The sequence below is a fragment of the Arachis hypogaea genome, chromosome 14, assembly GCF_003086295.3.
Source record: "Arachis hypogaea cultivar Tifrunner chromosome 14, arahy.Tifrunner.gnm2.J5K5, whole genome shotgun sequence".
NCBI lineage: Eukaryota > Viridiplantae > Streptophyta > Magnoliopsida > Fabales > Fabaceae > Arachis > Arachis hypogaea.
In genome coordinates, this window is record NC_092049.1 from 66,258,789 (window position 1) to 66,281,263 (window position 22,475).

The 22,475-nt window shown below is 38.4% G+C and overlaps 1 non-coding gene across 1 annotated transcript; it reads right to left on the bottom strand.

The window, feature by feature from the left end:
- Nucleotides 1-7,854: 7,854 nt before the first annotated feature.
- LOC112745516 (small nucleolar RNA R71) lies at nt 7,855-7,962 on the bottom strand. The gene has a single exon (XR_003173440.1). It is a non-coding gene; the product is annotated as a small nucleolar RNA R71 (small nucleolar RNA).
- Nucleotides 7,963-22,475: the final 14,513 nt, after the last annotated feature.

The window sequence follows — 22,475 nt, forward strand, 5'->3', positions numbered from 1 at the left end:
AAAAGAATGCCCCTTTCCGCAGTCAAACTATATTTACACGTGGCCGTTCGGAAAATCATCATGAGGCTCATCCATCTCCTCATCCTGCTCTATCTCTATCTCAGGATCCTCCTCCTCCTCATCATCCGCAGCTACAGCTATACCCTCAGATCCACCAGAAACACTGCTATCACTATGTACAAAACCATTCGCGAGCACAGGTCCGTTCGCGTATATAGGAGCTACCCCACCGTCTGGTAGTGCCGGCTCATCAGGCTGTGGAAAGTCGGGGATCGGCTCAGGGGGAAAATCCCACTCTGGTGGTATCACAGGTACGTAGTCATCAGCTAACTCAGGCTCTTCAGGAATGATAGGCTCAGGTACCGCCTCATTCAAAGGTTGAGCTGGTATAGGGTGCTCGGGATTATCAGGAAAAGGATGTACAGGTGCGTCAGGATGTAACCAGGATAAGGGAAAGTCGTAAGGAGCATCGGGGTCAAAATGCGGGCTAGACAGAGGATGTTGAAAAGCTCGATTAGGTAACGCATATCGTCTAATACGAGGCTCCAAACCCATAATGAAGTAACTGTGATGTACCGGATCCTCGTAGACGTAAGGGTCCTCGAACTCATAGAAGATCACGCCCGTCTCCATCTGAGGGGGGAGGAAGGGAGAGAAGGGGTAAGAACTGGGGAGTTCTTAGTAGGGTCGGAGTTATTAGTTACGTTCATTTATTTGATTCCGATTAGCAGATAGATATTAGAATACAGTAAAGTAGTAAACAGTAGTTAAAATAGATAGGGAAAACAGAAAACAAAACACAAACAGAACAGTGCAAGAAAATAAAGCATAGACATAGCACTCAAGCAAACAAACATAAAGAAATTGATCAAACACAAGTAGGAATGCAATAGAGAATAATGCACAGACAAGAATGATGCATGTCTAGTCCTAGTGCAGGTAATGAGCTCATTTGTCGGTTTCTACCCGCTCCCGACGTAACCCAGCATTACTAGCCGGATATGGCTTTCCTGTTGGCTATACCCCTGTGTACAGGAAATAACCCCTCTGCCACCACAGGGTCCACTGCACGCAGGAAATAACACATCTGCCACTGCAGGGTTGTATGCCGACACACCTTCTGTATACAGGAAATAACCCCTATGCCTTACAGAAATAAAATATGGATCTGTACCGCAGGAAAGCGTTTCTCAGTGGTTGCACCATTATCTATCTGACTGCTACAATGCAGTAGATGAACATATAGATATCTCTGAGGTTGCCTTAATGCAACATATGACCTCCCAATAGGTCCTCTACTCTTTATCATATTACTCTCTTCGCTTTGTCTCTTTATTCTGCTCTGTTTGTTCCTTTCTCTGTGCTTCCTCACTTTATTCTGCTTTCTCTATTTAACGTATGTATTTAAAGCTTATGTAAATTTCGGTATGATTAGTTAGCCTGCCCCAAGTATAGGTTCATTAAGTCTATACTGAAACAGTTTAACTTTTCATATAATACCTAACCCTATTCGCAAATCAAGAACTAACTATGTTGCCCTAGTTCGTTCACTAGTCTCTGTCTGTTTCTCTGTTGTTAAAATTTTACAGACTTTTTCTTTGATTTTTATCTTTTCTTCAACTTTTTATCTTTTATTTATCTTTGCCTCACTAATACGTTTTTACCACTCCCTAAGTGTTTTATGAAGGTAATTATGAGATTCTGCGCTTAAAGTTGTCTTTCTAAAGCTTTTACAGAAAACTGCCTTTTTCGCATTATTTTATTATTTTTATTAAAATATTATTTTTAATTAAATATTATTATTTAATATTTTATTATTATTTATTATTTTATTAATATATTTTCGAAAATTAACTTTACTTTAACCTTTAACCTTTAAAATTCACTTTTTACCACCCGTAACTTTTAATATTTCTACTTTTACCACCCTAACTTCCAGAAATTACCATATAACCCCTTAAACACCAAAAATTTTACTTCCTTGCCCTTTTATGAATCAAAAAGGTGTTCTTCATTGTTCTTCACCACACTAAAAGTGTTCTTCATGTTCTTCAGATTCTTTCTCTGTTTTTACCCGTTTTTCAGTCTTTTCAGCAACCGATTTTTACCATAATTCATAATAAATTAGCAGCCACTAAAACCCCATCTTTTCTACATGATTTCAACACAAATTGAACCTCAATTTATGCTTAGGATTTCGTTTTTTCCAGCTGCCCAAGAACATGAACTTTAAAGCTTGAATTTCATCAAATTTCATCAAAATTTCACCAAAATTTCACCAAGAATCAATCATATATGCAACCAATTTTTATTACAGCCAAATTATACAACATTCACACATCTCAAACACAAATAATCAAGATTAATTTCGTGGCACCCTACCTGGTCTTGCTGCTCCTAATTCAATCAAACTTTCAGGTGGTCCTTAAACACTTTTTCCTCCTAAATCACATCAAGAAAACACATATTTAAGCATGTTTCCTTGAAACTGAATCAAAAGAGAGATGGTACAGCCAACTCACCTTGATCCCAGCCTTGATAAGTCATATGATCATGTAGAGAAAGAAGAGAGGATCATTTTGGTCGGATTGGAATTTTGATTTGAGTTTTAGTTCAGCAGAAATCAAGCTTTGAAGATTTGGAACTAAGAACTTTTCTCTCTTTTTCTCTCTACCTATTTTCGGCCACAAAGTGAAAATGAGCCAGCCTTGGGGGTTTTGGGGGTGTAGGGTGAGTTGTGATTGGTTGGCTTGAAGGTGGATTAAAATAATATTAAAATATCTCAGATGTATAACTACTAAAACTAGGTGTATCGGAACACTTGTGAAAACATCTCTAAAAATTATTTTCTGAGCTACTAGCATAAATGACACTAGTAACATATTTATTATGAGAATGAAACATGAATAATGAGGCCTTAGCATTGCTAAAGTCATCAGAGAGTGCTGGTGCTAAGCTGCACCAGTAAATTGTGAACCCGGTTAAACCGGTTTTTCTGTTTTTAACTAAAACTGATCAGGTAACCTTATAATATCATTCAAGAGGCTTCTAATACTCATATAATGATAATATCATCCTATTATCTCTCTCCTCTCATAAATCGAGTCCGGTTTGTCAAACTGAGATTATTTACGAAAAACTGAATTAAAATTCCTAACCGATACGGTTCAAAAACTAAGTTCTTCGCGACTGCATTATCGAGCTTGCCTTGGGAATGGTTCTAACTTAAAGATAACATAATGACAATGAGGATTGAGATACTTGATGATATATCAAAGGTTTTTCCCTTACTGATTTTCCGGAGAAATTCGTACTTTCAGAAAAGATCTCGCGTACTCGAAAATCGGGGTTGTTACATTCTACCCTCCTAACAGAAAATTTTGCCCTCAAAATTTCAGTTACCTGAGAATAAATGCGGGTAATCAGCTTTCATCTTATCTTCCAATTCCCAAGTGTGCTCTTCTTCTCCTCTTTGTCCCCAAGCTACTTTGACTAAGTGAACAGTTTTGCCTCTTAGCTGCTTATCACCTCTTTCTACGATCTGAACTGGTGATGCTTGATATGTCAAATCGTTTCGTAACAGTACTATCTCTGGTTGTAAAATATGACTCTCGTCGGGAATAAATTTCTTAAGTTGCGAGACATGAAAAACATCATGAAGGTTTGACAAATATGGAGGAAGGGCTACTTGATAAGCTACTAGTCTGACTCTTTTAAGTCTTTGGAAAGGTGATGAGCGGATAATTTATACGCTTTTTGGCATTGTTTTTAGTATGTTTTTAGTTGGATCTAGTTACTTTTAGGGATGTTTTTATTAGTTTTTATGTTAAATTCACATTTTTGGACTTTACTATGAGTTTGTGTATTTTTCTGTGATTTCAGGTATTTTCTGGCTGAAATTGAGGGACTTGAGCAGAAATCAGATTCAGAGGTTGAAAAAGGACTGCTGATGCTGTTGGATTCTGACCTCCCTGCACTCAAAGTGAATTTTCTGGAGCTACAGAACTCGAAATGGCGCGCTTCCAATTGCGTTGGAAAGTAGACTTCCAGGGCTTTCCAGCAATATTTAATAGTCCATACTTTGGCCAAGAATAGACGACGTAAACTGGCATTCAACGCCAGCTCTCTGCCCAAATCTGGCGTCCAGCGCCAGAAAAGGATCCAAAACCAGAGTTGAACGCCAGAAATGGATCAAAACCTGGCGTTCAACTCCACAAATGGCCTCTACACGTGGAAAGTTAAGGCTCGGCCCAAGCACACACCAAGTGGGCCCCAGAAGTGGATTTATGCATCAATTACTTACTCATGTAAACCCTAGTAGCTAGTTTATTATAAATAGGACCTCTTACTATTGTATTTGACATCTTTGGATTACCTTATGATCCTTTGATCACGTTTTAGGGGGCTGGCCATCTCGGCCATGCCTGGACCTTCACTTATGTATTTTTAACGGTAGAGTTTCTACACTCCATCGATTAAGGTGTGGAGCTCTGCTGTTCCTCAAAGATTAATGCAAGTACTACTGTTTTCTATTCAATTCATCTTATTTCGCTTCTAAGATATCCATTCGCACCCAAGAACGTGATGAAGGTGATGATTATGTGTGACGCTCATCACCATCTCCCCTATGAACACGTGCCTGACAAACACTTCCGTTCTACATGAAATAAGCTAGAATGAATATCTCTTAGATCTCTTAATCGGAATCTTCGTGGCATAAGCTAGAATGATGGCGGCATTCAAGAGAATCCGGAAAGTCTAAACCTTGTCTGTGGTATTCCGAGTAGGATTCAATGATTGAATGACTGTGACGAGTTCCTAACTCGCGATTGCAGGGCGTTAGTGACAGACGCAAAAGGATAGTAAATCCTATTCCAGCATGATCGAGAACCGACAGATGAATAGCCGTGCCGTGACAGGGTGCGTGAGCATATTATTCACTGAGAGGATAAGATGAAGCCATTGGCAAGGGTGATGCCTCCAGATGATTAGCCATGCCGTGACAGGGCATTGGATCATTTTCCCGAGAGATGACCGAAAGTAGCCATTGACAGTGGTGATGTATCACATAAAGCCAGCCATGGAAAGGAGTGAGACTGATTGGATGAAGATAGCAGGAAAGCAGAGGTTCAGAGGAACGAAAAGCATCTCCATTCGCTTATCTGAAATTCCTACCAATGATTTACATAAGTATCTCTATCCCTATTTTATTATATAATATTCGAAAACACCATTATCACTTTATATCTGCCTGACTGAGATTTACAAGGTGACCATAGCTTGCTTCATGCCAACAATCTCCGTGGGATTCGACCCTTACTCACGTAAGGTATTACTTGGACGACCCAGTGCACTTGCTGGTTAGTTGTATCGAAGTTGTGACAAATTATGAATGTGACATCACAATTTCGTGCACCAAGTTTTTGGCGCCGTTGCCGGGGATTGTTCGAGTTTGGACAACTGACGGTTCATCTTGTTGCTCAGATTAGGTAATTTTCTTTTTATTTTCTTTTCAAAAATTTTTCAAAAATATTTCAAAATTTTCTCACCTGTTTTCGAAAAAAAAAAAGAGGGTTTTAAAATAAAAATGTTTTCAAAAATATATTTTCTTTTCAGAATTTTTAAGAATGAATTCTAGTGTTTCATGGAGCATGTTGAAGCCTGGCTGGCTGTAAAGCCATGTCTCAATTCTTATACTCAAGAGAAGAGCTTCTTTATCTTTCTTAGCCAATTGGCTGTTGAATGTAAGGAATGTCAGGCGTGTCATGTCTGAGTTACATACTAAAGCTTGGCTGGCTATTAAGCCATGCCTGACCCTTTGATTGGAGCTTTAGAGCATAAGATTCCTGGAATTCATATTAAAAATTTTGGAATCCTTATTTTCTTTTTCAAAAGATTTTTTCGAAAAATATAAAATAAAAATCCAAAAAAAATTAGAAAATCATAAAAATCAAAAATATTTTTGTGTTTCTTGTTTGAGTCTTGAGTCATATCATAAGTTTGGTGTCACTTGCATATGCATCTTGCATTTTTCGAAAATTTCATGCATTCATAGTGTTCTTCATGATCTTCAAGTTGTTCTTGGTAAGTCTTCTTGTTTGATCTTGATGATTTTTTGTTTTGTGTCTTTTCATGTTTATCATATGCATTCTTGAATTCTTAGTGCGTAAGCATTAAAGAATTCTAAGTTTGGTGTCTTGCATGTTTTCTTTGCATTAAAAATTTTTCAAAATTGTGTCTATGATGTTCATCTTGACATTCATAGTGTTCTTGGTGTTCATCTTGACATTCATAGCATTCTTGCATGCATTCATTGTTTTGATCTAAAAAATTTCATGCATTGCATAATTTTCATGTTTTTCATAAAAATTCAAAAAATCAAAAAAATATCTTCCTCTTTTCTCTCATCAAATTCGAAAATTTGAGTTGACTTTTTCAAAAATTTTTAAAATCAAATTGTTTCTCATGAGTCAAATCAAATTTTCAATTTGAAAATCTTATCTTTTTCAAAATCTTTTTCAAAAATCAAATCTTTTTCATCTTTCTTAGTTATTTTCGAAAATTCTAAAAATATTTTTCAAAAATCTTTTTCTTATTTTTATACCAAATTTTCGAAAATAACAATAACAATTAATGTTTTGATTCAAAAATTTCAAGTTTGATACTTACTTGTTAAGAAAGATTCAAACTTTAAGTTCTAGAATCATATCTTGTGATTTCTTGTGAATCAAGTCATTAATTGTGATTTTAAAAATCAAATCTTTTTCAAAACTAATTTCAATCATATCTTTTCAAAAATATCTTCTTATCTTATCCTTTTCAAAAATATCTTTTCAAAATATCTTTTCTAACTTCCTAACTTCTTACCTTTTCAAAATTTGTTTCAACTAACTAACTAACTTTTTGTTTGTTTCGTAACTTTTTCAAAACCACCTAACTAACTCTCTCTCTCTAATTTTCGAAAATATCTTCCCTCTTTTTCAAAAATTTCTTTTTAATTAACTAATTATTCTTATTTTTATTTTTAATTTTAAAAATTTTTCGAAAAAATACTAACAATTTTCAAAAACCATTTTCGAAAATCACTAACTCTTTTTCAAAATAATTTTCGAAAATTATCCCTCCCCTATCTTATTCTATTTATTCATTCATATCCTAACATCTCATCTCACATCTCTGCCATCCTCACAGTTGTGTTTCTTCCATTATATTACCTTCTTTGTCTCCCCCTCTTCTTCTACTCACACAGGGATCCCTATACTATGGAATAAAGGATCTCTATTATTATTATTATTTTTTTGTGCCTTCTTCTTTGTCATATGAGCAGGAGCAAGGACAAGAATATTCTTGTTGAAGCAGATCCGAAACCTAAAAGGACTCTGAAGAAAAAAATTAAGAGAAGCTAAATTACAACAATCCAGAGATAACCTTTCAGAAATTTTCGAACAAGAAGAGGAGATGGCAGCCGAAAATAATAATAATGTAAGGAAGATGCTTGGTGACTTTACTGCACCTAATTCCAATTTACATGGAAGAAGCATCTCCATTCCTGCCATTGGAGCAAACAACTTTGAGCTGAAACCTCAATTAGTTTCTCTAATGCAGCAGAACTGCAAGTTTCATGGACTTCCATCTGAAGATCCTTTTCAGTTCTTAACTGAATTCTTGCAGATATGTGATACTGTTAAGACTAATGGAGTAGATCCTGAAGTCTACAGGCTCATGCTTTTCCCTTTTGCTGTAAGAGACAGAGCGAGAATATGGTTGGACTCTCAACCTAAAGATAGCCTGAACTCTTGGGATAAGCTGGTCACGGCTTTCTTAGCCAAGTTCTTTCCTCCTCAAAAGCTGAGCAAGCTTAGAGTGGATGTTCAAACCTTTAGACAGAAAGAAGGTGAATCCCTCTATGAAGCTTGGGAAAGATACAAACAGTTGACCAAAAAGTGTCCTTCTGACATGCTTTCAGAATGGACCATCCTGGATATATTCTATGATGGTTTATCTGAGCTATCAAAGATGTCACTGGACACTTCTGCAGGTGGATCCATTCACCTAAAGAAAACGCCTGCAGAAGCTCAAGAACTCGTTGACATGGTTGCTAATAACCAGTTCATGTACACTTCTGAGAGGAATCCTGTGAGTAATGGGACGCCTATGAAGAAGGGAGTTCTTGAAGTTGATACTCTAAATGCCATATTGGCTCAGAATAAAATATTGACTCAACAAGTCAATATGATCTCTCAGAGTCTGCATGGAATGCAAGCTGCATCCAACAGTACTCAAGAGGCTTCTTATGAAGAAGAAGCTTATGATCCTGAGAACCCTGCAATAGCAGAGGTGAATTATTTAGGTGAACCTTATGGAAACACCTATAACTCATCATGGAGAAATCACCCAAATTTCTCATGGAAGGATCAAAATCCTCAACAAGGCTTTAACAATGGTGGAAGAAACAGGTTTAACAATAGTAAACCTTTTCCATCATCCACTCAGCAACAGATAGAGAACTCTGAACAAAATGCTTCTAATTTAGCAAATCTAGTCTCTGATCTATCTAAGGCCACTGTGAGTTTCATGAATGAAACCAGGTCTTCCATTAGAAATTTGGAAGCACAAGTGGGCCAGCTGAGTAAAAGGATCACTGAAATCACTCCAAGTACTCTCCCAAGCAATACAGAAGAGAATCCAAAAGGAGAGTGCAAGGCCATTGACATAAGCACCATGGCCGAACCTGTGAGGAGAGGAGAGGACGTGAATCCCAAGGAGGAAGACCTCCTGGGATGTCCAGTGGTCAATAAGGAGCTTCCCTCTGAGGAACCAAAGGACTCTGAGGCTCATCTAGAGACCATAGAGATTCCATTGAACCTCCTTATACCCTTCATGAGCTCTGCTGAGTATTCCTCTTCTGAAGAGAATGAGGATGTTACTGAAGAGCAAACTGCCAAGTTTCTTGGTGCAATCATGAAGTTGAATGCCAAATTATTTGGCATTGATACTTGGGAAGTTGAACCTCCCTTGTTCATCAATGAACTAAGTGATCTGGATCAACTGACATTGCCTCAGAAGAGACAGGATCCTGGAAAGTTCATAATACCCTGTACCATAGGCACCATGATCTTTAAGGCTCTGTGTAACCTTGGTTCAGGAATAAACCTCATGCCCCTCTCTGTAATAGAGAAACTGGGAATCTATGGGGTGCAAGCTGCTAAAATCTCATTAGAGATGGCAGACAGCTCTAGAAAACAGGCTTATGGACAAGTAGAGGACGTATTAGTAAAGGTTGAAGGCCTTTACATCCCTGCTGATTTCATAGTCCTGGATACTGGAAAGGAAGAGGATGAATCCATCATCCTAGGAAGACCTTTCCTGGCCACAGCAAGAGCTGTGATTGATGTTGACAGAGGTGAAATAGTCCTTCAATGGAATGAGGACTCCCTTGTGTTTAAAACTCAAAGATCTCTCCCTGCAACCATGGAGAGGAAGCAGAAAAAGCTTCTCTCAAAGCAGAGTCAACCAGAGCCCCCATAGTCAAACTCTAAGTTTGGTGTTGGGAGGCCACAACCAAACTCTAAGTTTGGTGTTGAACTCCCATATCCAAACTCTAAGTTTGGTGTTGGAGAGTTTCAACAATGCTCTGAACATCTGTGAGGCTCCATGAGAGCCCACTGTCAAGCTATTGACATTAAAGAAGCGCTTGTTGGGAGGCAACCCAATTTTTATTTATCTAACTATATTTTTCTTAGTTATATGTCTTTGTAGGTTCATGATCATATGGAGTCACAAAATAAATATAAAAAAATTGAAAATGGAATCAAAAACAGCAGAAGAAAAATCACACCCTGGAGGAGCATCTTCCTGGCGTTCAACGCCAGAACAGAGCATGGTTCTGGCGCTGAACGCCCAAAATGGGCACCATCCTGGCGCTGAACGCCCAGAACAAGCATGGTTCTGGCGTTCAACGCCAGAAAAGGCAGCAAATGGGCGTTGAACGCCCAAAATGGGCACCAACCTGGCGCTGAACGCCCAGAGTTGTGTGCAAAGGCATTTTGCATGCCTAAATTGGTGCAGGGATGTAAATGCCTTGACACCTCAGAATCTGTGGACCCCACAGGATCCCCACCTACCTCCACTCACTCTCTTCTCTCTTCTCAATCATCCTCTATTCCCAATAAACACTCTTCCCTATTAACCCTTTACCACTCACATCCATACACCCACTTACCTTCAAAATTCAACATCTCTTTCCCACCCAATCCCACCCATATGGCCGAATATACACCTCCCTCCATCTCCTCCATATCTTCTTCTTCTTCTTCTATTCTTTCTTCTTTTGCTCGAGGACGAGCAACATTCTAAGTTTGGTGTGGTAAAAGCATAGCTTTTTTGTTTTTTCCATAACCATTGATGGCATCTAAGGCCAGAGAAGCCTCTAGAAAGAGGAAAGGGAAGACAAAAGCTTCCATCAAGGGTCTATAGCTCAGTGGTAGAACATTTGACTGCAAATCAAGAGATCCCTGAGATACCTCATGGGATACATTTTCTTCCACACAATTATTGGAAGCAACTAAGGGTGGAACATCAAGAGCACTCCATCATCCTTCATGAAATCAGAGAAGATCTAAAAGCAATAAAGGAGGAGAAACAAAGACAAGGAAGAGACATAGAAGAGCTCAAGGACATCATTGGTTCCTCAAGAAGGAAACGCCACCATCACTAAGGTGGATTCATTCCTTGTTCTTAATTCTTCTGTTTTTCGTTTTCTATGTTATGTGCTTATCTGTTTGTGTCTTCATTACATGATCATTAGTAGTTAGTAACATTGTCTTAAAGTTATGAATGTCCTATGAATCCATCACCTCTCTTAAAAAAAACTGCTTTAAGTCAAAAGAACAAGAAGTACATGAGTTTCGAATTTATCCTTGAACTTAGCTTAATTATATTGATGTGGTGACGATGCTTCTTGTTTTCTGAATGTATGCTTGAACAGTGCATATGTCTTTTGAAGTTGTTGTTTAAGAATGTTAAATATGTTGGCTCTTGAAAGAATGATGACTAGGAGACATGTTATTTGATAATCTGAAAAATCATAAAAATGATTCTTGAAGCAAGAAAAAGCAGCAAAGAACAAAGCTTGCAGAAAAAAAAATAGGCGAAAAAAAAATATAGAAAGAAAAGCAAGCAGAAAAAGCCAAAAGCTCTTAAAACCAAGAGGCAAGAGCAAAAAGCCAATAACCCTTAAAACCAAAAGGCAAGGGCAAATAAAAAGGATCCCAAGGCTTTGAGCATCAGTAGATAGGAGGACCTAAAAGGAATAAAATCCTGGTCTAAGCGGCTAAACCAAGCTGTCCCTAACCATGTGCTTGTGGCGTGTAGGTGTCAAGTGAAAACTTGAGACTGAGCGGTTAAAGTCAAGGTCCAAAGCAAAAAAAGAGTGTGCTTAAGAACCCTGGACACCTCTAATTGGGGACTTTAGCAAAGCTGAGTCACAATCTGAAAAGGTTCACCCAATTATGTGTCTGTGGCATTTATGCATCCGGTGGTAATACTGGAAAACAAAGTGCTTAGGGCCACGGCCAAGACTCATAAAGAAGCTGTGTTCAAGAATCATCATACTGAACTAGGAGAATCAATAACACTATTCGAAATCTGAAGTTCCTAGAGATGCCAATCATTCTGAACCTCAATGGATAAAGTGAGATGCCAAAACTATTCAAGAGGCAAAAAGCTATAAGTCCCGCTCATATGATTGAAGCTATGTTTCATTGATAGTTTGGAATTTATAGTATATTTTCTTCTTTTTATCCTATTTGATTTTCAGTTGCTTGGGGACAAGCAACAATTTAAGTTTGGTGTTGTGATGAGCGGATAATTTATACGCTTTTTGGCATTGTTTTTAGTATGTTTTTAGTTGGATCTAGTTACTTTTAGGGATGTTTTTATTAGTTTTTATGTTAAATTCACATTTTTGGACTTTACTATGAGTTTGTGTATTTTTCTGTGATTTCAGGTATTTTCTGGCTGAAATTGAGGGACTTGAGCAGAAATCAGATTCAGAGGTTGAAAAAGGACTGCTGATGCTGTTGGATTCTGACCTCCCTGCACTCAAAGTGAATTTTCTGGAGCTACAGAACTCGAAATGGCGCGCTTCCAATTGCGTTGGAAAGTAGACTTCCAGGGCTTTCCAGCAATATTTAATAGTCCATACTTTGGCCAAGAATAGACGACGTAAACTGGCGTTCAACGCCAGCTCTCTGCCCAAATCTGGCGTCCAGCGCCAGAAAAGGATCCAAAACCAGAGTTGAACGCCAGAAATGGATCAAAACCTGGCGTTCAACTCCACAAATGGCCTCTGCACATGGAAAGTTAAGGCTCGGCCCAAGCACACACCAAGTGGGCCCCAGAAGTGGATTTATGCATCAATTACTTACTCATGTAAACCCTAGTAGCTAGTTTATTATAAATAGGACCTCTTACTATTGTATTTGACATCTTTGGATTACCTTATGATCCTTTGATCACGTTTTAGGGGGCTGGCCATCTCGGCCATGCCTGGACCTTCACTTATGTATTTTTAACGGTAGAGTTTCTACACTCCATCGATTAAGGTGTGGAGCTCTGCTGTTCCTCAAAGATTAATGCAAGTACTACTGTTTTCTATTCAATTCATCTTATTTCGCTTCTAAGATATCCATTCGCACCCAAGAACGTGATGAAGGTGATGATTATGTGTGACGCTCATCACCATCTCCCCTATGAACACGTGCCTGACAAACACTTCCGTTCTACATGAAATAAGCTAGAATGAATATCTCTTAGATCTCTTAATCGGAATCTTCGTGGCGTAAGCTAGAATGATGGCGGCATTCAAGAGAATCCGGAAAGTCTAAACCTTGTCTGTGGTATTCCGAGTAGGATTCAATGATTGAATGACTGTGACGAGCTCCTAACTCGCGATTGCAGGGCGTTAGTGACAGACGCAAAAGGATAGTAAATCCTATTCCAGCATGATCGAGAACCGACAGATGAATAGCCGTGCCGTCACAGGGTGCGTGAGCATATTATTCACTGAGAGGATAAGATGAAGCCATTGGCAAGGGTGATGCCTCCAGACGATTAGCCATGCCGTGACAGGGCATTGGATCATTTTCCCGAGAGATGACCGAAAGTAGCCATTGACAGTGGTGATGTATCACATAAAGCCAGCCATGGAAAGGAGTGAGACTGATTGGATGAAGATAGCAGGAAAGCAGAGGTTCAGAGGAACGAAAAGCATCTCCATTCGCTTATCTGAAATTCCTACCAATGATTTACATAAGTATCTCTATCCCTATTTTATTATATAATATTCGAAAACACCATTATCACTTTATATCTGCCTGACTGAGATTTACAAGGTGACCATAGCTTGCTTCATGCCAACAATCTCCGTGGGATTCGACCCTTACTCACGTAAGGTATTACTTGGACGACCCAGTGCACTTGCTGGTTAGTTGTATCGAAGTTGTGACAAATTATGAATGTGACATCACAATTTCGTGCACCAAAAGGTCCTATGCATCGGGGGTTAAGCTTTTTAGTCTTAAGAGCTTTACCTATTCCAGTAGTCGGGGTTACTTTAAGAAAGACATGGTCTCCCTCACTAAACTCTAAGGGTCTACGTCTATTATTGGCATAGCTCTTTTGACGGTTCTGTGCTGTCTGGATCTTCTGGCGAATCTCTTTTATCTTCTCAGTAGTTTTTTGCACTAAGTCTGGACCTAAGACACTGGCTTCTCCGTCATTATTCCAACACAATGGTGTCTGACATCTTCCATAGAGAGCTTCATAAGGTGCCATCCCGATACTTTGTTGGTAACTGTTGTTGTAGACAAACTAGACCAATGGCAAATATCTATCCCAATTGCCTTGGTTATCCATCACACAAGATCTTAGCATGTCTTCCAATGTCTGGATTGTCTGCTCTGATTGTCTGTCTGTCTGAGGATGGTAAGCTGTGCTCATATGCAATTCTGTTCCCAACGCTTTCTGGAAAGCTCCCCAGAATCTGGAAGTAAACCTCGGATCTCGATCTGAAACAATTGACGAAGGTATTCCGTGCAATCGTACGATTTCTTGAATATATATCCGTGCCAGCCTTTCTAATCTATAGTCAACTCGAATCGGAAGGAAGTGCGCTGATTTTGTCAACCTGTCTACAATTACCCAAATGGCATTATGTCCAGTTGAGGTCCTTGGCAATCCTGTGACAAAATCCATAGTGATCTGCTCTCATTTCCATTGTGGTATTTCTAAGTGTTGCAGGGTTCCTGATGGTTTCTGGTGTTCTACCTTCACCTTTTGGCAGGTAAAACATTTTGAGACATAATCAGTTACCTCTTTCTTCAAGCCCGGCCACCAGAACATTTGTTTCAAATCCTGATACATCTTTGTTACTCCAGGATGCATAGAAAATCTACTTTGATGAGCTTCTGCAAGAATCCTTTGCCGCAAATCTCCAGAGCTAGGCACACAAATTCTGTTCTTGTATCTCCAGAGGCTGCTACGATCTAGTCTTACAGCTTCTGGTTCCTCTACTTTCATCCGTCTCAGCATCGTCATCATTTCTGAATCCTGTGCTTGTGCTTGCTGAATCCTAATCTTAAAATCTGGTGTTATATGCAATTTGGCCAAACGGACTCCACTTGATGTCTCAGTCATAGCCAACTTAAGGTCCTCAAATTCTGCGAGTAACTTTTCTTCCTTTATCATCATCCAAGAGATATTCAAATTCTTCCTGCTCAAAGCGTCTGCCATCACGTTCGCTTTTCCTGGGTGATAGCTTAACTTAAAATTATAGTCCTTCAGGAACTCCATCCACCTTCGCTGTCGCATATTAAGATCCTTCTGGTCAAAGATATACTTTAAACTTTTGTGGTCAGAGAAATCTTCTAGTTGAGCGCCATACAAATAGTGCCTCCAGATCTTCAGAGCAAACACTACTGCAGCCAACTCCAAGTCATGCGTCGGATAATTTCGTTCATGAGGTCTCAGCTGCCGGGAAGCATAAGCCACCACATTTTTGTCTTGCATCAGCACACATCCAAGTCCTTTATGAGAAGCGTCACAGTATACTTCAAAAGGTTTCTGTGGGTCGGGTAGTACTAATACAGGTGCAGTTGTTAACTTTTCCTTAAGCATTTTGAAACTTCTATCACACTCAGCCGTCCAAACGAACGAAACTTCCTTTCGTGTAAGGTAAGTCAGAGGTAAGGCTATCTGTGAAAACCCTTTAATAAACCTCCGGTAATATCCAGCAAGTCCGAGAAAACTCCGAACTTCTGTAACGGTCGTAGGTGGTTCCCATTGCACTATTGCTTCAATTTTTGAAGGATCCACTGCAATTCCTCCCTGTGATATAATATGTCCCAAAAATGCCACCTTCTCTGTCCAGAACTCGCACTTTGATAATTTAGCATATAACTTCCGAGTCCTTAGTATCTGCAATACAGTCCTTAGATGCTCTTCATGCTCTCTTTCTGTCTTCGAATAGATGAGAATATCGTCTATGAAAACTACTACGAACTGATCAAGGTACGGATGAAAAATACGATTCATGTAATCCATGAAAATCGCAGGAGCATTAGTTAGTCCAAATGACATAACCGTATACTCATAGTGACCATATCGAGTTCTAAATGTAGTCTTCGGTATATCCGACTCTTTCACTCGAATCTGGTGATAGCCCGATCGCAAATCAATCTTCGAGAACACAGTTGCACCTTTTAACTGATCCATCAAATCATCTATCCGTGGAAGTGGATATTTGTTCTTGATAGTGACTTTATTTAACTGCCGGTAGTCTACGCAAAGTCGCATTCCACCATCCTTCTTCTTTACTAGCAATACCGGAGCTCCCCAAGGTGATGCACTGGGACGAATAAATTTCTTTCCAAGTAGCTCATCCAACTGCTTCTTCAACTCTGCAAGTTCCAATGGTGACATCCGGTACGGTGCTATGGAAATCGGTCCGGTTCCAGGAACTAGTTCAATGCTGAATTCTATCTCTCGCTGAGGAGAAAACTCAGGTATGTCGTCCGGGAGAACATCAGGAAATTCCTTCACCACTCGGATTCGTTCTAAGCTTAGTTCACTATCATTTGAGCTAGCCGCTAACAGAACGTACCCCTCACAATCACTCCCGTCTAATGTAACTCTTACAGAATTCAGATATAAAGTATGAGACAGAAATGGTTTAATATCTAAACTATCAGACGGAATAACAGCAGTTCTTTCATAGCAATCAAGGAAAACATGATACTTAGATAACCAATCTAACCCTAGAATAACTTCTAAACCACATAGAGGCAAACAAATTAGATCATGTATAAAAGTTCTGTTCCTAATAGTGAATGGTACTTGTAGGCACACTAAACTAGTCAAAGCATTTTGGGATGCAGGTGTATGGACAATCAGATCAAAGTTCAACTCAGAGAAATCTAGTCCCAACTCCCGAGCAACAGTTAAAGAAATAAAGGAATGTGATGCACCCGAATCATACAGTACAGTTAGAAATCGATTCTTGACGAACTAGGGCAACATAGTTAGTCCTTGAGTTGCGACTAGGGTTAGGTATAATATGAAAAGTTAAACTGTTTCAGTATAGACTTAATGAACCTATACTTGGGACAGGATAACTATTCATATAGAAATTTACATAATCTTTAAATACATACGTTAAACGGAGAAATCAGAGCAGAGTAGAGAAACACAGAGAACAGAGTAACCAGAGAGAAGTAAAGAGATACAGAGAACAGAGTAACCAGAGTAGAATAAAGGGATACAGAGAAAAGAGTAATCTGATAAAGAGAAATGGTTTGAGTTGAGATGTTGTAAAAGTAAAAGCTGTAAAGTTTGTATAGTATAATTGAACATAGAAAGAAAGAAGTACTGTATAAGAATGTGAAAGTGATGATGAATAACGAGAATGATAATGAATGATGATAATGAGAAAAGAGTAATATAACAAAAAGAATAGAGGAGAAGAGTATAAGAATAAAGAGTTAAGCCTTGTGGCATGATGTTCTGTTGTATGTTCATCTGCTGCTTTTCCATTGGCCCTAGAGGTCCTGTAGGCCCAAGTTCACCTATAGTGAGTTGTTATTCCTGTAGGCCGAAGTTCACCTGCAGTGAATATCAATTGTGTATCTCAGGGTGTTGCTCCTGTAGGCCGAAGTTCACCTACAGAGAGTTGTGATACCTGTAAGCCGAAGTTCACTTACAGGGGCGCCATTTCTGTAAGCTGAAGTTCACTTACAGAGGTGCCATTTCTGTAGGCCGAAGTTCACCTACAGAAAGTTGTTCTGTTGTGTTTATATTATTCCTGTAAGCCGAAGTTCACTTGCAGGGGCACTATTTCTGTAAGCCCAAGAGATGTGTTTATTCATTTGTTGCGCTAAGGCAACGCCAGATATACTTGTATGATGATCTACTGCGTGAAGGCAGTCAGATAGATAGTGGTGCGACCACTGAGAACGCTTTCCTACGGTACAGATCCATATTTTATTTCTGTAAGGTAGAGGGGTTATTTCCTGCTACAGAAGTACCGTGACCACCTGTTCCATTTCTGTAGTGGCAGAGGGGTTATTTCCTGTATACAGAAGGTGTGTCGGCATACATCCCTGCAGTAGCAGATGTGTTATTTCCTGCGTGCAGTGGACCCTGTGGTGGCAGAGGGGTTATTTCCTGTACACAGGGGTATAGCCAATAGGAAAGCCTTATCCAGACAGAGGTTGCTGGATAACGTCGGGAGCGGGTTTATAACCGACAGATGAGCTCATTACCTGCACTAGGGCTAGACATGCATCATTCTTGTCTGCACATCATTCTCTGTTGCATTCCTTTCTGAGTGTGGGCTATTTCTTTATGTTTGTCTGCTTGCATGCTATTTCTGTGTTTTATTTTCTTGTATTCTTTTGTTTGTGTTCTGCTTTCTGTTGTCTCTACTTTCTCTTTCTATCTTTATTTTCTATATACTGCTTCGCTATATTATGTTATTTGTCTGCTAATCGACCCCAAATTAATGAACGTAACTAATAACCCCGACCCTACTAAGAACTCCCCAGTTCTTACCCCTTCTCTCTCTCTTCCCCCTTCAGATGGAAGCATGAGTACCCTTCTGTAGTTCACTGACGACCGTTCGCAAAAAAGATTCAACTCTAGGTAGTCTGCTGAGTCTAGAGTGAACTCCCTTTCTATTTATATGTAAATACTGTGAGACCAGCCAACATCTACACCCTGCTTATCTACAAACTTTAACCTAAGTCCTCCGTACGATGTTGCTATTATGTGGCCACTCGATGAAGTACTTGAGAGACGCTCTTTGATGACATATGATCGTGCAGAGGATTAGTAGACGACCTTCCACCTTTTGATGACGATCCACCTGACTTGAGTTTTGAAGACCTAGAACGTACTTTCCCTCGCTTTAGTAGTTTAGAGGGACTAGGTGAGTATAGAGTCTAGGCTAGCCTGGGTGCCAGCTTAGGGACTTCTTGAACAGGTCAGGGCTTGGGATGTTGTATGTATATATATGTATATAGATATTATTTAGCTATATCTAGGGGTGTCCTAACTAAAGATCTTTACTCTAATAAAGGCTGGATAACCGAATGATATCAACTGCATGTGATATATTTATGTATGGTTGTTTATAACTGTTTTATCTGCTATCAGTTGTGAATTGCTTATGAATGATTTCGTCTATTAATCCAAATGTTTTAAAAAAAAAAGTACCTCGTAAAATAACTACGCTTTTAACAACGAATCAGGCTCATATAATAAATAATAGATATTAATTAGGAAGACAAGTTGGTAGCGCTCATATTCTAGTATGATCATGAGATTCTGCGCTTAAAGTTATCTTTCTAAAGCTTTTACAGAAAACTACATTTTCTGCATTATTTTATTATTTTTATTAAAATATTATTTTTAATTAAATATTATTATTTAATATTTTATTATTATTTATTATTTTATCATTAAATTTTCGAAAATTACCCCTTTTTAACTTTTAACCTTTAAAATTCACTTTTTACCATCCGTAACTTTTAATATTTCTACTTTTACCACCCTAACTTCCAGAAATTACAAAATAACCCCTCGAACACCAAAATATTTACTTCCTTGCCCTTTTCAAGATCTAAAAGGTGTTCTTCATTGTTCTTCACCACACTCAAAGTGTTCTTCATGTTCTTCACAAATTCTTCATATTCTTTCTCTGTTTTTACCCGTTTTTCAGTCTTTTTAGCAACCGATTTTTACCAAAATTCAAAATAAAATTGCAGCCACTAAAACCCCATCTTTTCTACATGATTTTAACACAAATTGAACCCCAATTTAAGGTCCAGGGTTCATTTTTCCAGCAGCCATGAAGAACACAAATTCAAAGTTGAATATCATCAAAATTTTCACCAAAATTCCAACAATAATTACTCATATAAACAATCAATTTCAAGCATAACCAAACCATATCATAATCACACAAGTCAAACACAATCAATCAAGATTAAATTCGTCAATCCCTACCTTGATTTGCTGCTCCAAATTCGGTTAGACTTTCAGGTGGTCCTTAAGCACTTTTTCCTCCTAAAACACATCAAGAACAACTTTAAATCCACAAACTCTCAACTGACCAAATCTCCCTCAGCACATTAGGAAGAGATATCTCACCTTAGACTTGCTGAAAATTAATGTTTCTTGGCCCTCAAGTCAAGTTAAGCATGATTCCTAAGGAAGAACATCAAGAAAACACATGTTTGGCATGGTTTTCCTTGAAAACCGAATTTAAATGGGAAAGGTACAGCCATCTAACCTTATTTCCAGCCTTGATAAGTTACATGGTTATGTAGAGGAAGAAGAGAGGATCATTTTGGTGAAATCGGAGTTTTGATTTGAGTTTTGGTTCAGAAGAAATCAAGATTTGAAGATTAAGTGTTCATGAAGTTTTCTCTCTTTTCTCTCCTTTCAATTTCGGCCAAAATGATGAAATGAGACAGCCTTGGAGGTCTTGGGGGTGTAAGGTGAGTTGTGATTGGTTGGCTTGGAGGTGGATTAAAATAATATTAAAATATCTCAGGTGTATAACTACTAAAACTAGATGTATCGGAACACTTGCAAAAACATCTCTAAAAATTATTTTCTGAGATACTAGCATAAATGACACTAGTAACATATTTATTATGATAATAAAACATGTATAATGAGGCCTTAGCATTGCTAAATTCATCAGAGAGTGCTGGTGCTAAGCTGCACCAATAAACCGTAAACCTGGTTAAACCGATTTTCTGTTTTTAAATAAAATAGACTAGGTAACCTTATAATATCATTCAAGCATTTTCTAATACTAATATAATGATAATATTATACTATTATCTCTCTCCTCTCATAAATCGAGTCTGGTTTGTCAAACTGAGACTATTTACAAAAAACCGAATTAAAACCCCTAACCGATACGGTTCAAAAACTAGGTTCTTCGTGACCGCGTTATCGAGCTTGTCTCAACTAAGGTCCTGAGTTAAAGATAATATAATGACAATGAGGATTGAGATGCTTGATGATACATAAGAGGTATTCCCTTTACTGATCTTTCGGAGAAATCCGTGTATTCAGAAACGATCTCGCGTACTCGAAAATCGGGGTTGTTACATTCTACCCTCCTAAAAGAAATTTTGCCCTCAAAATTTCAGCCACGTGCAAGAATCCTTCTTCAAGCGGTCTATTTCCTTCAAGCCATCCTGATGAAGAGATCGGTCCGTTCCTTACAACATCTAAATATCACATAGCCATGGCCTTGGAGATCATAACAGCTATAAGAATAGTTGTGCCTCTCACGAATTTGTCGTTCGGAACTCGATTAAACCATGCCTATTCATAGTCATTGAGGTCTTATCTGCACCAAACAATCAATATTAAGGTGATCATTCTTAATATCTCAAGTTAGGCACGAACATTCCCAAAATGAGCACTCATAGACATTCATGCCAAATGTATCTTGAAGATACCCTAACAGCATGGGACACACAAGCAGAGTATGCAATGAAGCATAGTCAGTCCACTCCCCAGGCTCTATTGGGAACGAACCCTAGACCTTAAATTGGGGTTCAATTTGTGTTAAAATCATGTAGAAAAGATGGGGTTTTAGTGGCTGCAATTTTATTTTGAATTTTGGTAAAAACCGGTTGCTGAAAAGACTGAAAAACGGGTAAAAACAGAGAAAGAATCTGAAGAATTTGTGAAGAACATGAAGAACACTTTGAGTGTGGTGAAGAACAATGAAGAACACCTTTTAGATCTTGAAAAGGGCAAGGAAGTAAATATTTTGGTGTTTGAGGGGTTATTTTGTAATTTCTGGAAGTTAGGGTGGTAAAAGTAGAAATATTAAAAGTTACGGGTGGTAAAAAGTGAATTTTAAAGGTTAAAAGTTAAAAAGGGGTAATTTTTGAAAATTTAATGATAAAATAATAAATAATAATAAAATATTAAATAATAATATTTTTTTTTAAAACATTTGGATTAATAGACGAAATCATTCATAAGCAATTCACAACTGATAGCAGATAAAACAGTTATAAACAACCATACATAAATATATCACATGCAGTTGATATCATTCGGTTATCCAGCCTTTATTAGAGTAAAGATCTTTAGTTAGGACACCCCTAGATATAGCTAAATAATATCTATATACATATATATACATACAACATCCCAGACCCTGACCTGTTCAAGAAGTCCCTAAGCTGGCACCCAGGCTAGCCTAGACTCTATGCTCACCTAGTCCCTCTAAACAACTAAAGCGAGGGAAAGTACGTTCTAGGTCTTCAAAACTCAAGTCAGGTGGATCGTCATCAAAAGGTGGAAGGTCGTCTACTAATCCTCTGCACGATCATATGTCATCAAAGAGCGTCTCTCAAGTACTTCATCGAGTGGCCACATAATAGCAACATCGTACGGAGGACTTAGGTTAAAGTTTGTAGATAAGCAGGGCGTAGATGTTGGATGGTCTCACAGTATTTACATATAAATAGAAATGGAGTTCACTCTAGACTCAGCAGACTACCTAGAGTGGAATCTTTTTTGCGAACGGTCATCAGTGAACTACAGAAGGGTACTCATGCTTCCATCTGAAGGGGGAAGAGAGAGAGAAGGGGTAAGAACTGGAGAGTTCTTAGTAGGGTCGGGGTTATTAGTTACGTTCATTAATTTGGGGTCGATTAGCAGACAAATAACATAATATAGCGAAGCAGTATATAGAAAATAAAGATAGAAAGAGAAAGTAGAGACAACAGAAAGCAGAACACAAACAAAAGAATACAAGAAAATAAAACACAGAAATAGCATGCAAGCAGACAAACATAAAGAAATAGACCACACTCAGAAAGGAATGCAACAGAGAATGATGTGCAGACAAGAATGATGCATGTATAGCCCTAGTGCAG